Source organism: Silene latifolia, chromosome 8 (genome assembly GCF_048544455.1).
Source record: "Silene latifolia isolate original U9 population chromosome 8, ASM4854445v1, whole genome shotgun sequence".
NCBI classification, from domain to species: Eukaryota; Viridiplantae; Streptophyta; class Magnoliopsida; order Caryophyllales; family Caryophyllaceae; genus Silene; species Silene latifolia.
In genome coordinates, this window is record NC_133533.1 from 39819166 (window position 1) to 39829938 (window position 10773).

Here is a 10773-nt window from a genome sequence, read left to right on the forward strand (position 1 = left end):
GGTATCTCATCAACTGTCGGACTCTCTATCCGGTCATCTCTCACATGGCACAAGATCAAAGGACATCCCTTCCTCAGATAAGACTTCAGGGTGACAGCTGCAATCAACTTAACTTTGGGTTTGACTAGAAACCCACGATAAGACACACTAACACCCTTAGGACCTCTTAAAGACACTTTCTTTTGATGACAGTCTATCTTAGCTTTATACTTTCCTAACCAATCCATCCCGACTATCATCTCAAAACCGTCAAAAGGAAACTCTAGCAAGTCAACAGGTAGATCAACTTGCCCCACTATCATAGATACATCTCTAAACAATCTCCCACATGATACAGACTCACCCGAAGGTATAAAAACTCGCTCACTAACAGACTCATATACCCTCAAACCCAACTGTTTAACATGACTCGAAGACACAAACGACTGAGAAGCCCCCGAATCAAACAAAACAAAGGTAGGAATACCATTAACAAGGAATGTACTGTGATAACGTGCGCATCCTCCTCACCGCTTTCTTCTCCATCATGAATAACTTGCCATGGTCTTCGCCCACCTCCCCGGACAAGATCTTGGCTGATGTGGTCGGCTTAGCACCCGACCCTTGATTGTTGTTGTTGTTCGTTGGTGGTTTCGATAAAATTACCGCCGTTGCGGTTGCCTCCACTCTGGTAACTCGACCTCCCGGTTTGGCCATGATCCAGCCGGTCTGTTGCTCGCGAAGCTCTGTGCGGTCTCTCAAAGATCCCGGTGCACTTGTGCACTCATGTCTCTTGTGGCCTACACCACCACAAACATAAGTCACTCCCCAACTATTACTCACACTCCCACGGCCACGCCCAAAGGAAGCCCCAAGATCAACCACGACCCGGAAGAAAACCCCTTAGACCGATTGTGGTTGCCTTTCTTGTGATTAGATTGGCCACCACCCTCGCTCTCGGACTTCCTCTTCTCACCACCCGACCTCTCCTGAGCCATCTCCACCAACCTCTCAGCTCTCCCAGCCCTCTCATAAGCTTCCTTAACATCAGTAAGGATTCCCACGGGTAACTTATCCATAATCTTAGTGGTCAACCCCCTTTCAAACCTCAATGCCAGGTTCTCCTCGCTCAAACCCATATCCTCAGCATACCTAGACTTCTCATTGAACTGTCTGTAGTACTCGGCTCCAGACATCTCAGCGGTCATTTTGAAACTGTCGAACTCTTCCCTCAACTTACTCCTCACATGTTCCGGTACAAACTCCTTCCTCACAGCCCTACGAAACTCCTCCCAAGGTATAGCAGATAACCCTTGGTTTGTATATATCTCCTTGGCACTCACTTTCACTGTATCCCACCACTTGCCAGCTGCCTCCCTCAGATAGAACGCAGCCTGTTCCACTCTCATCTCATCCGGACAGTGGACCAAATCTAATATGTTCTCCATCTCTTTCAGCCAACTATCAAGAATATTAGGCTCCCCAACTCCCTTATATTCTTTCGGGTTAAACCTCGCTATATAGAGGTTGATTTTAGAGTGATCAACCTCCTTCTCCTTATCTTTATCCTTATTCTCATTCACTTTCTTTAAGGTCTCAGTAAGAGCATCCTGATGCTCTAACATCTTAACTATGTCATCCATGGTCATAAGCTCAGCTCTCGCATACAAAGCAGTCTTCTTGGGCGGCATCTTGAAAATATATATATATAAGAAAGGGTAGATATGAACACACGTACTAAACCTCAAAACACGAAAACTGTGGGGTAATATCCGTATAATACCCTTAAATTATAGGACTATAACGTAAATTTAATATGCAATTTACTGTCATAAACGAAAAACAACAAAGAAACGATAAAGCATGAGAAATAACCTTGGGTCCTTTGAGATGCGGCCTAAGAACAGAAATCAAAGTAGATTTCCTCCTAATCGATACACCCAAGACCGTCTGAGACTATGCCCTTGTGCTAGAAATGTATTCTCTAATTGCCTTGCAATATTGAGAGAATTGTTGTGAATTTTACGATGTGAGATCTAGAAATTTCAGAGGAAAAGTGCCTCCAAAACCCTAATATTTTTGCAAATGAAAATGATTAGGTTACAATGAGGAGAGGCTCTCCTTTTGTTTGCTCTATTCGGCCAAACCGTGAGCCTTGAGGGGAAATGGGCTTCCATTTCCTCTTAATTTTAACTCGAGGTCCGACTCGAAATTGCTAAATGTATATGACGGGTTTTATTATAAATCGTCATCGGTTATCGGATATTAAAACATCAACTAATAACACGAATTAGTTGAAATATTAATACATGTCCGACAAAGACAATATTGTATAATTAATTCAATATACATCAATTAAATATAATCGTTTATATTTAATTTACGAATTAACTGCTTAATTCGCCTTAGCCATTATTATTTAATCCGTATTAAATAATTATCTCAACATCGCGTTTGACTAATTGTTTAGTCAATAACTCCGACTAACTGCTTAGTCAACTTTGGCATCAACATGACTGTATTTTCATACCGTCACATCTCTCAAACGTATCCTATAGGTGTGACTTTTAGGGACCAGTTGATCACCGCCATCTGTATGACAATAACGTCAAACTTATCTAGCAAGCTAACCGTTATTGATAAACGTGGACCAACTGATTATAATACAAAAGTATACCCTTTGATCCTTTTAGAGATTTATAAGTCCTTGCACTAACTGTAGAGGACACCAGCCCCAACAAGCTCCCACTTGTCCGTACAAGTGTACGTGCAATGACGTTATCCGCACTAACTGGAGGACACCACCTCCAACAAACTCCCACTTGTCCGTACAAGTGTATGTGCGATAACCGATTCTCATATTCATTTAAAAATTTCTCCCACTCAATGTAAAACAATTTGCAGATCCGGATCCGCAAAGGTCGTATTTTACAATCGATCTGGATCAAGAGTGGTTTCCCCGACTAGAGAGTAACTTAACTGATAAAACGAATCCGTATCCGAGCATGGCCATGCATTTCACTCTGACTCCTCGAGTGGCCCCGAGAAATATCGAGTACACGATAAAGGTGAATATTTCCTTCAACGCGACTCCTTCCGATCTAAGCACAGCATGAAATGACCCAGAAAAAAATCTACTTGGCCCCCTGTTACGGATGACCGTGAGAAAGAAACCAAAGTCACCCAAAATCTGCCTTAGTCTCAAGAGACAGTCGATAGTCAAAAGAATCGACTCTTAGGATCACCATGGAGGTCCTATCCACGACCTGGCACTGAATGTTATAAAACATTTAGGACTCCACGTCGATGTCACAATTGTGTCCTACGAGATATCCGTATAACTCGCCTCTGATTGGTCACCAACCGTTTGACTTATGGCTCGTTGAACCCACCATCAACCAACGTCACAAAATAATTGCCGAGTTATCGGCTCATGTGGGCAATTAAGGATCGAAAATATAATGTTTGTTCAATTCACTTTGTGGTGTTCAAAATTGTCGTACAAATCCACATGAAAAACAAAATATATAAATATCAAAACGATGATGTCGTATAGAGTACACAAGAAAATGAATCTAATCCATAAAAGAGTACTACAACTCAGGAACACGTTTAATTCCCATGGAATTAACATGCCCTTCATGCTTATCTTGTCGTAATGGTTTAGTGAGAGGATCTGCTATGTTATCATCGGTAGCAATCTTTTCTATCACTACTTCCTTTTGCTCCACGTAATCTCGGATTAGCTGAGCTTTCCGTTGTACATGCCTAGACTTGTTGCTAGACTTAGGCTCCTTAGCTCGGAAGATGGCACCTCTATTGTCGCAATAGATGGTGATCGGGTCATTCGAACTAGGCACTACGGATAGTCCTTGTAAGAATTGACGCATCCATATCGCTTCCTTTGCGACTTCGGACGCGGCATAGTACTCGGACTCGATCGTAGAATCTTCGTAACACTTTGTTTGGAACTCTTCCAGCTGATTGCAGCGCCATTAAGAGTAAAAACGAATCCAGACCGAGATTTCGAGTCATCTCGATCCGTTTGGAAGCTAGCATCTCACGAACTTAGGTTGCGCATAGCTTTTGTTCGCCTCCATAAGTCAATGCCCAATCTTTAGTCCTCCGTAGGTACTTAAGAATGTTCTTGAGAGCCATCCAATGTGAATCACCGGATCTTTGTTGGAATCGACTTATCATACTCAATGCATATGCCACGGTCGGACGTGTGCATATCATGGCATACATGATTGATCCTATAGCCGAGGCATAAGGAATCCGTGTCATGCGCTCTTTCTCTTCCGGTGTCTCTGGTGCCTGAGACTTGCTCAAATGCACCCCTGGAGCCATAGGAAGAAACCCCTTTTTGGAGTTAGTCATGCTGAATCTCTCTAGGACCTTGTCTATATAAGACTCCTGACTGAGAGATAACATCCGACGTGATCTATCTCGATAGATACGGATGCCCAAAATTCTTTGTGCCTCACCCAGATCTTTCATCTGGAAATGGTTCTTCAACCATACTTTTACCGAAGTTAAGAGAGGTATGTCATTCCCAATCAGGAGTATGTCATCGACATACAATATTAGGAAGACAATCTTGCTCCCACTCGACTTGATATATAGACATGGTTCCTCGACTGATCGAGTAAATCCATTCTCTTTTATCACTTGGTCGAAGCGATGATTCCAACTCCTGGAAGCTTGCTTAAGTCCATAAATGGAACGCTTAAGCTTGCACACTTTCTTAGGATCACTAGTGGAAAAAACCCCTATTGCGTTAGTTGTATAGGGCCTTTTGCGTCAGTTTTGGCCTGACGTATATCGAGGGGTCGTATTTGTTATGTGTCAGTTGTGAAACTGACACAAAAAGTTCACCATTTGCGTCAGTTGTATTTAAAAACTGACGCAAAAAAGAACCATTTGCATCAGTTATGTTTTAAAAACTGACGCAATTGTATGTACAACTGACGCAAATGCTTCAACATTTGCATCAGTTCTTTATAAAACCGATGCATTTTCTTTATTTATTGCGTCATTTGTTATCATAACTGATGCAATTGATATTTTGTTTTAGGGCCAATTCATTTTTCTCATTTGCATCATTTCGTTCAAGAACCGACGCAATTTATAAATGCTTTTTTTTTATATAAAAATTTGCTGCTGAAATTAAATGAAACTCACAATTGAATACGAAACTCACAATTGAATACCACAAACGCAAGATGATTTGATAATCAACAATAAATATCTTTATACAAACCGATTATTCCAAGTCAATTACCTAAAGATCTTTAATCAACTAACCTATCAACAAAAATATAAAACAATGTTTCATCAACGACTCCACTTTAAAATCCATACTTAGCCATAAGAGTATCCTTGCCATATTGATAATTGAATCCAAAGGCAGCCAGTGTCACTTGAAATTTCTTCCTTAGCAACTCGTATTCCTTGATCTTCACTTTAGCCTTGTCACCTCTTATAATCACACATAAAGCAATATTTTCATCAAGGCTGATACAAAAAATATTTTCATCGAGGCTGATACAAAAAAAAAAGATTTTCATCAAGCCAATTTTAGTGTTCGATTTTGTATGGGAAAGTTCAAGTTCGCTGATTACTATGAGATTTAAATGCATGATATGTTAGATCAGATTCGCCAACAACTTCAAATCATCCAATCAATGGATAGGATATACAATAACTGCCTATTACGTCTCAGTGTCTTACTTTGAGCCTTTGAGGTGCATATAATACTCGGCACTTGCATCAATTAACGCGCACTTCTCTTCAGCTCTTTAGCTATTGCCTCAGACAGCTCTTCAGCACCGTATTCCGTCCCAAAACATCTTACTATTTCCATGTTTGGATTGATCAAGTACCTATACATTCCAATATGACAATTAAATTATTAAATGACTCCTGTGAGATGTTGACAATGACAAGCATTAGAAGCAATGAAAATTACATAAGATGAGTATACCCTCATGAATATTTTGGAATGGTTTTGAGGGAGTGGAGATGACCAACACTGCTGGTCGACTTTTATTCATCTACATTGCAAGATTAAACTGTGATCTACATAATAAAAACATTACTAAATGATATAGACCGCTGTTAAATTACTGCAAGAGACTACTATTACAAAACTAAGTTGTTGAATAAATTAAAGTAGTCACCTTTCTGTCAATAAATAATATAAACCGCTGTCGAAATCTGGTCGTGATTTAGTGTAACGTCTGAGGGAGAGAGCCATAGCTTCAAGCCTGCAGTAGACTTCAAAAAAAGAGCAATTATTAGGATTAAAGCAGACAACTTTGAAAGATACAAATCTGCAGGTTCGGAAATGAAACGTTTAACGAATGCAAAGGAATGATCAATTTTGCAGCTGGTTGTGACTTCAAAATTATTCAAAGATTTGTTGAAAACAATCACACCATTCGCAAACCACAAATAACACCCTTAAGACAAATTATTCAATGGTTTGTTGAGTTTAAAACCATAGAAAACAATGATGAAACAAGAATTGGTATTTTTCGCCTAAATACGACAAGAACCCATTAGAATTTACAAGAAAAACTAGCAAAAAGACAGCAGTAATAGACAAAACAAGCAAAACCCATGAAATAAAACACAATGAAGTTGTAATAATTGAGAAAGAGCATAGATAGAAAAGAAGAATGAAAAAGACTTCAATTGACTGGAGAAAAATACCAAGATTGACAAAGGTAAGGCTAAGAAAGCAGCGGAACCAATCCACATATTCCCAGAGACAGCTAGGTAGTCGTCAAATTTGTCACAGGGTACTGGCAAACGCAATGCCTCAGAAAACGAAATTCATAACATTCTTAGTAAACAAATTGAATCAAAAAATGGCAAAATTAATCATGATTGAAGATGTTTTTCAAACGATTTGATGAAAAAGTAGCATAAACACATAAATCAATCAGCTAATTAAGATGGAATACAAAAAAAAGGAGGGGAAAAGGGAGGGAAACGAGATGAACTAGGGTTTGCAATTGCAGTGCAGCTGCAGTTGATGGATGAAATTGGGGATTTCTGGGGGTTTTACATAGATTCAGACGGAGAGATGTTGGAGGTGAGGACGTTAAGGTTGAGAGTGTGTGAGAGTGACACGGTTGTAAAAGGAAAAATGAATGGTACCCATGTCTTAATCTGTTGAGGACCCAATAACCATTGATAAGTAACTTGATGTAAATTGCACACATGAGTGGTTACCGTTTAAGTATATTAGAATGTTCTTCCCTATCAGCTCTTGTCCGCTATTATCGTGTTTCAAACAAGCACGGCATCATATGAAAGCCTAGATACCACTATTATAGTGGCACTATATACTACAACTTTAGACTAGTCATGCTGATAGTTTCAACGTTTAACGACTAATGATGTAATTAAACTATAGCATCTGATTTGAAGTAACTAGTATAATGCGGAAGGACTGAGGAACATAATCAGCATATTCAATTATATTGCTTAAAAATATCATAATCAACCTCTCATAGTTTGAAGCTTCTGACTTTGCACGAGCAACAACCTGCCTTCTGTCTGCAGCTAATCCAGCAACAGTCTGTAACACAAAGGAGATATGCCAAGCTTAGGCAAAGATGCTTTAACATAAGATCACATAAAAAACATTGGTATACGACTTCCACAAGTGGGAGGCAGTGAGGAAAAGGGAAACTTAAGGCCACAAACCTATGTCACTTAGCAAATGCATGTGCAAAAAAGGCATCCTTTCAGCAGCCTGCAAAGTGAGAAAAGCAAATGAAAAATCTTGCTCAAACATTATAGATACCCTATCAATGAGTCTAAAATCATCTTAAATCAGATAACGACAAATGTGATCCGACCGATCCTTCAGAGGGTTCGCACATCTACCATACTCATAGCAATATACTTAAATCCTAATCTACCTTCTTTTTCAACCAAACAAGGCTAAAGCTACATTTTTCCCAGTAAGTATCGAACTACATACAAACTAAAAGCATACAAATACTGAATTACTATCGTAAAATAAGCTAAAGCGGAGGGAAGATGGAAGATTAACCATGCCAGAATGCCGATGAACTGAATGAATCCGCCGATTTGAACCCGGCAACCTCATCTTCGACTGAATCAACTTCTCCACACCCTATACAATCAAATCAAACAGCCAAAACCTAAATTACACAAACAAACACTACCAAATCACCACAAACCCTAACAAATCAAATCAAATCAATCAAACAGAAACCTTACCATAACGATTCCATCCTTGCATTTAATACCAACAACAATACTGCAAACAATCAAACAACCAAATTACGCTTTAATCGTCAATCACGGATAATCAAATCAACAATAATAATAATTAAAGAGGGGGATTAGGGTTTAAACCCGGAGTTATCAATAGCTTTAGCAGCGTATTCGATCTGAAAAACGCGACCGTCGGGAGAGAAAGTGGTGACGGAAAGATCGTAACCTGTACCGATGCTACTCGGGGGCGGGGGGGGAGTGAGGTGGGGGTCGGCGGTGGGCGGTGTTGATTGAATGAGGGAATGGAGGAAAGGGAGTGTTTTTTTTTTTCCAAAAGGAGTGAATGGGGAAACTGACTCAGGTGTTAATCATATGTGAATGGTCATATTTGCGTCGGCTTCATCAGGTACAAATGATGCAAAAAGGTCATATTAAATAAGTCGGTTTACTAACATAACTGATGTATTTGATCAAATACATCGGTTTTGCTGAGAACCGACGTATTATATACGTCAGTTTGTTCCAAGAACCGACGCATTAAGCTTAATTATTGGGCGAAATTGTATTCCCGCCAAAAGTAAGTACTTTTTGCGTCGTGTTTTTTAGAACTGACGTAATTCAATTGACGCAATAGGTGTTTTTTCTACTAGTGGATGTTCTGGATCGATGAAACCTTCGGGTTGTACCATGTACAACTCTTCCTCCAAAAAGCCGTTTAAGAAGGCGGTTTTCACATCCATCTGCCAAATTTCATAGTCATGAAAAGTGGCGATCGCTAAGATAATCCGAATGGAACGCAGCATGACTACGGGTGCAAAAATTTCATCGTAGTGCAAACCTGACACTTGGGTGAAACCTTTAGCAACTAGTCGTGCTTTATAGATATCTTGTTGACCTTCCACATAATGCTTTATCTTGTAAAGCCATTTGCATTGAAGGGGACGAACCTTAGCAGGTAAGTCAACAAGATCCCATACGTTGTTCTCATACATGGAGTCCATCTCGGATTGCATGGCCTCAAGCCATAGCTTTGAGTCGGAACTAGTCATGGAACCTTTATAGGTTGCGGGTTCACTACTCATTAAGAGTAGAATGTCATATATGTCATGTTCCTCGACCATACCAATGTATCTGTCCGGAGGAATAGAGACTCTTCCCGACCTCCTAGGTTCCTCGGGAATATTAACTCAGTAGGGATTGAAGGAACTGGTTCCTCCAATGGTTGCTCGGTAGTTGGTTCCGAATCTCCGACATTCGAAGGTTCTATCACTCTTTGCATTCTCGAGAAATTCCTTCTCTAAGAATGTCGCACTAGCCGCAACAAATACACGTTGTTCGGTTGGCGAATAAAAGTAATGATCAAGCGTTCCTTTAGGATAACCTATAAAGTATGTCTTGACCGATCGCGGGCCGAGCTTATCCTCGTGTCTCCACTTGACATAAGCCTCGCAACCCCAAACCCGTATAAAGGACAAGTTAGGGACCGTTCCCTTCCATAGTTCATATGGAGTCTTGTCAATGACTTTAGACGGACTTCGGTTAAGTATTAGAGCAAATGACAAAAGAGCATAACCCCATAATGAGTGAGGCAACACGGTGTGACTCATCATGGATCGAACCATATCAAGTAGTGTTCGATTTCTCCGTTCGGACACACCATTCAACCGAGGTGTTCCGGTGGAGTTAAGCGTAAGGCAATCCCACAGTCCTTAAGGTGTTGATCAAACTCGTGAGAAAGATACTCGCCACCACGATCCGAACGTAATGTTTTAATCTTTCTACCCGTGGGTTACTGTACCCTATTCGGTATTCTTTGAATTTCTCAAAGGATTCACTTTTGTGCTTCATTAAGTAGACATAGCCATATCTACTTAAATCGTCCGTGAAAGTAATGAAATACCTATAGCCTTCTCGTGCGGTGATTGACATAGGTCCACATACATCCGTGTGTATGAGTCCTAATAGGTCGCCAGCGCGCATTCCAACACCTTTGAAGGAAATTCGAGTCATCTTACCGATGAGACATGATTCACACGTGCCAAATGATTGAAAATCAAAGGCCGAGATAGCTCCATTCTTTATGAACTGTTTTACGCGTTTCTCATTAATGTGTCCCATACAGCGGTGCCATAGATACGTTTGATCTTTGTCACCAACCTTTAACTTTTTATTCATTACGTGTAATATTTCGGTGGTCTGATCTAAAACATAAATTCCGTTCATCGAGACTGCCTTGCCATAAATCATATCGTGTAATGAGAAAATGCAAGAATTATTCTCTATTACAAATGAAAAACCAAGTTTGTCAAGTGCGGCCCGAAATAATGTTTTTAGAAAGATCAAGGGTACATAATAGCGATTATATAAAAATAACTCAAATCCGCTAGGAAGCGGATCACATATGTTCCCCTTGAGACGGGACCACTCGTGCTCCATTCCCGACACGCAGTCCACCTCACCCTTTACGAGGGGTTCGATGTTTCGAGCCCCCACATGATTACACAGATGAGAACCACAACCGAGATCTAGTACCCA

General features: G+C 40.2%; 1 long non-coding RNA gene across 8 annotated transcripts; it reads right to left on the minus strand.

Moving 5' to 3' along the window:
* Positions 1-5184: 5184 nt before the first annotated feature.
* On the minus strand, positions 5185-8489 carry LOC141596749 (uncharacterized). Of its 8 annotated transcripts, none has more exons than XR_012522576.1 (9): positions 8380-8489; positions 8242-8281; positions 8051-8134; positions 7699-7747; positions 7497-7570; positions 6162-6258; positions 5966-6035; positions 5713-5864; positions 5185-5460 (listed from the first exon to the last, which is right to left on the minus strand). It is a non-coding gene; the product is annotated as an uncharacterized LOC141596749 (long non-coding RNA). The 8 variants fall into 8 exon arrangements; XR_012522577.1 differs by having other exon boundaries at positions 5185-5523; XR_012522580.1 differs by adding an exon at positions 6697-6788 and having other exon boundaries at positions 5185-5864.
* Positions 8490-10773: the final 2284 nt, after the last annotated feature.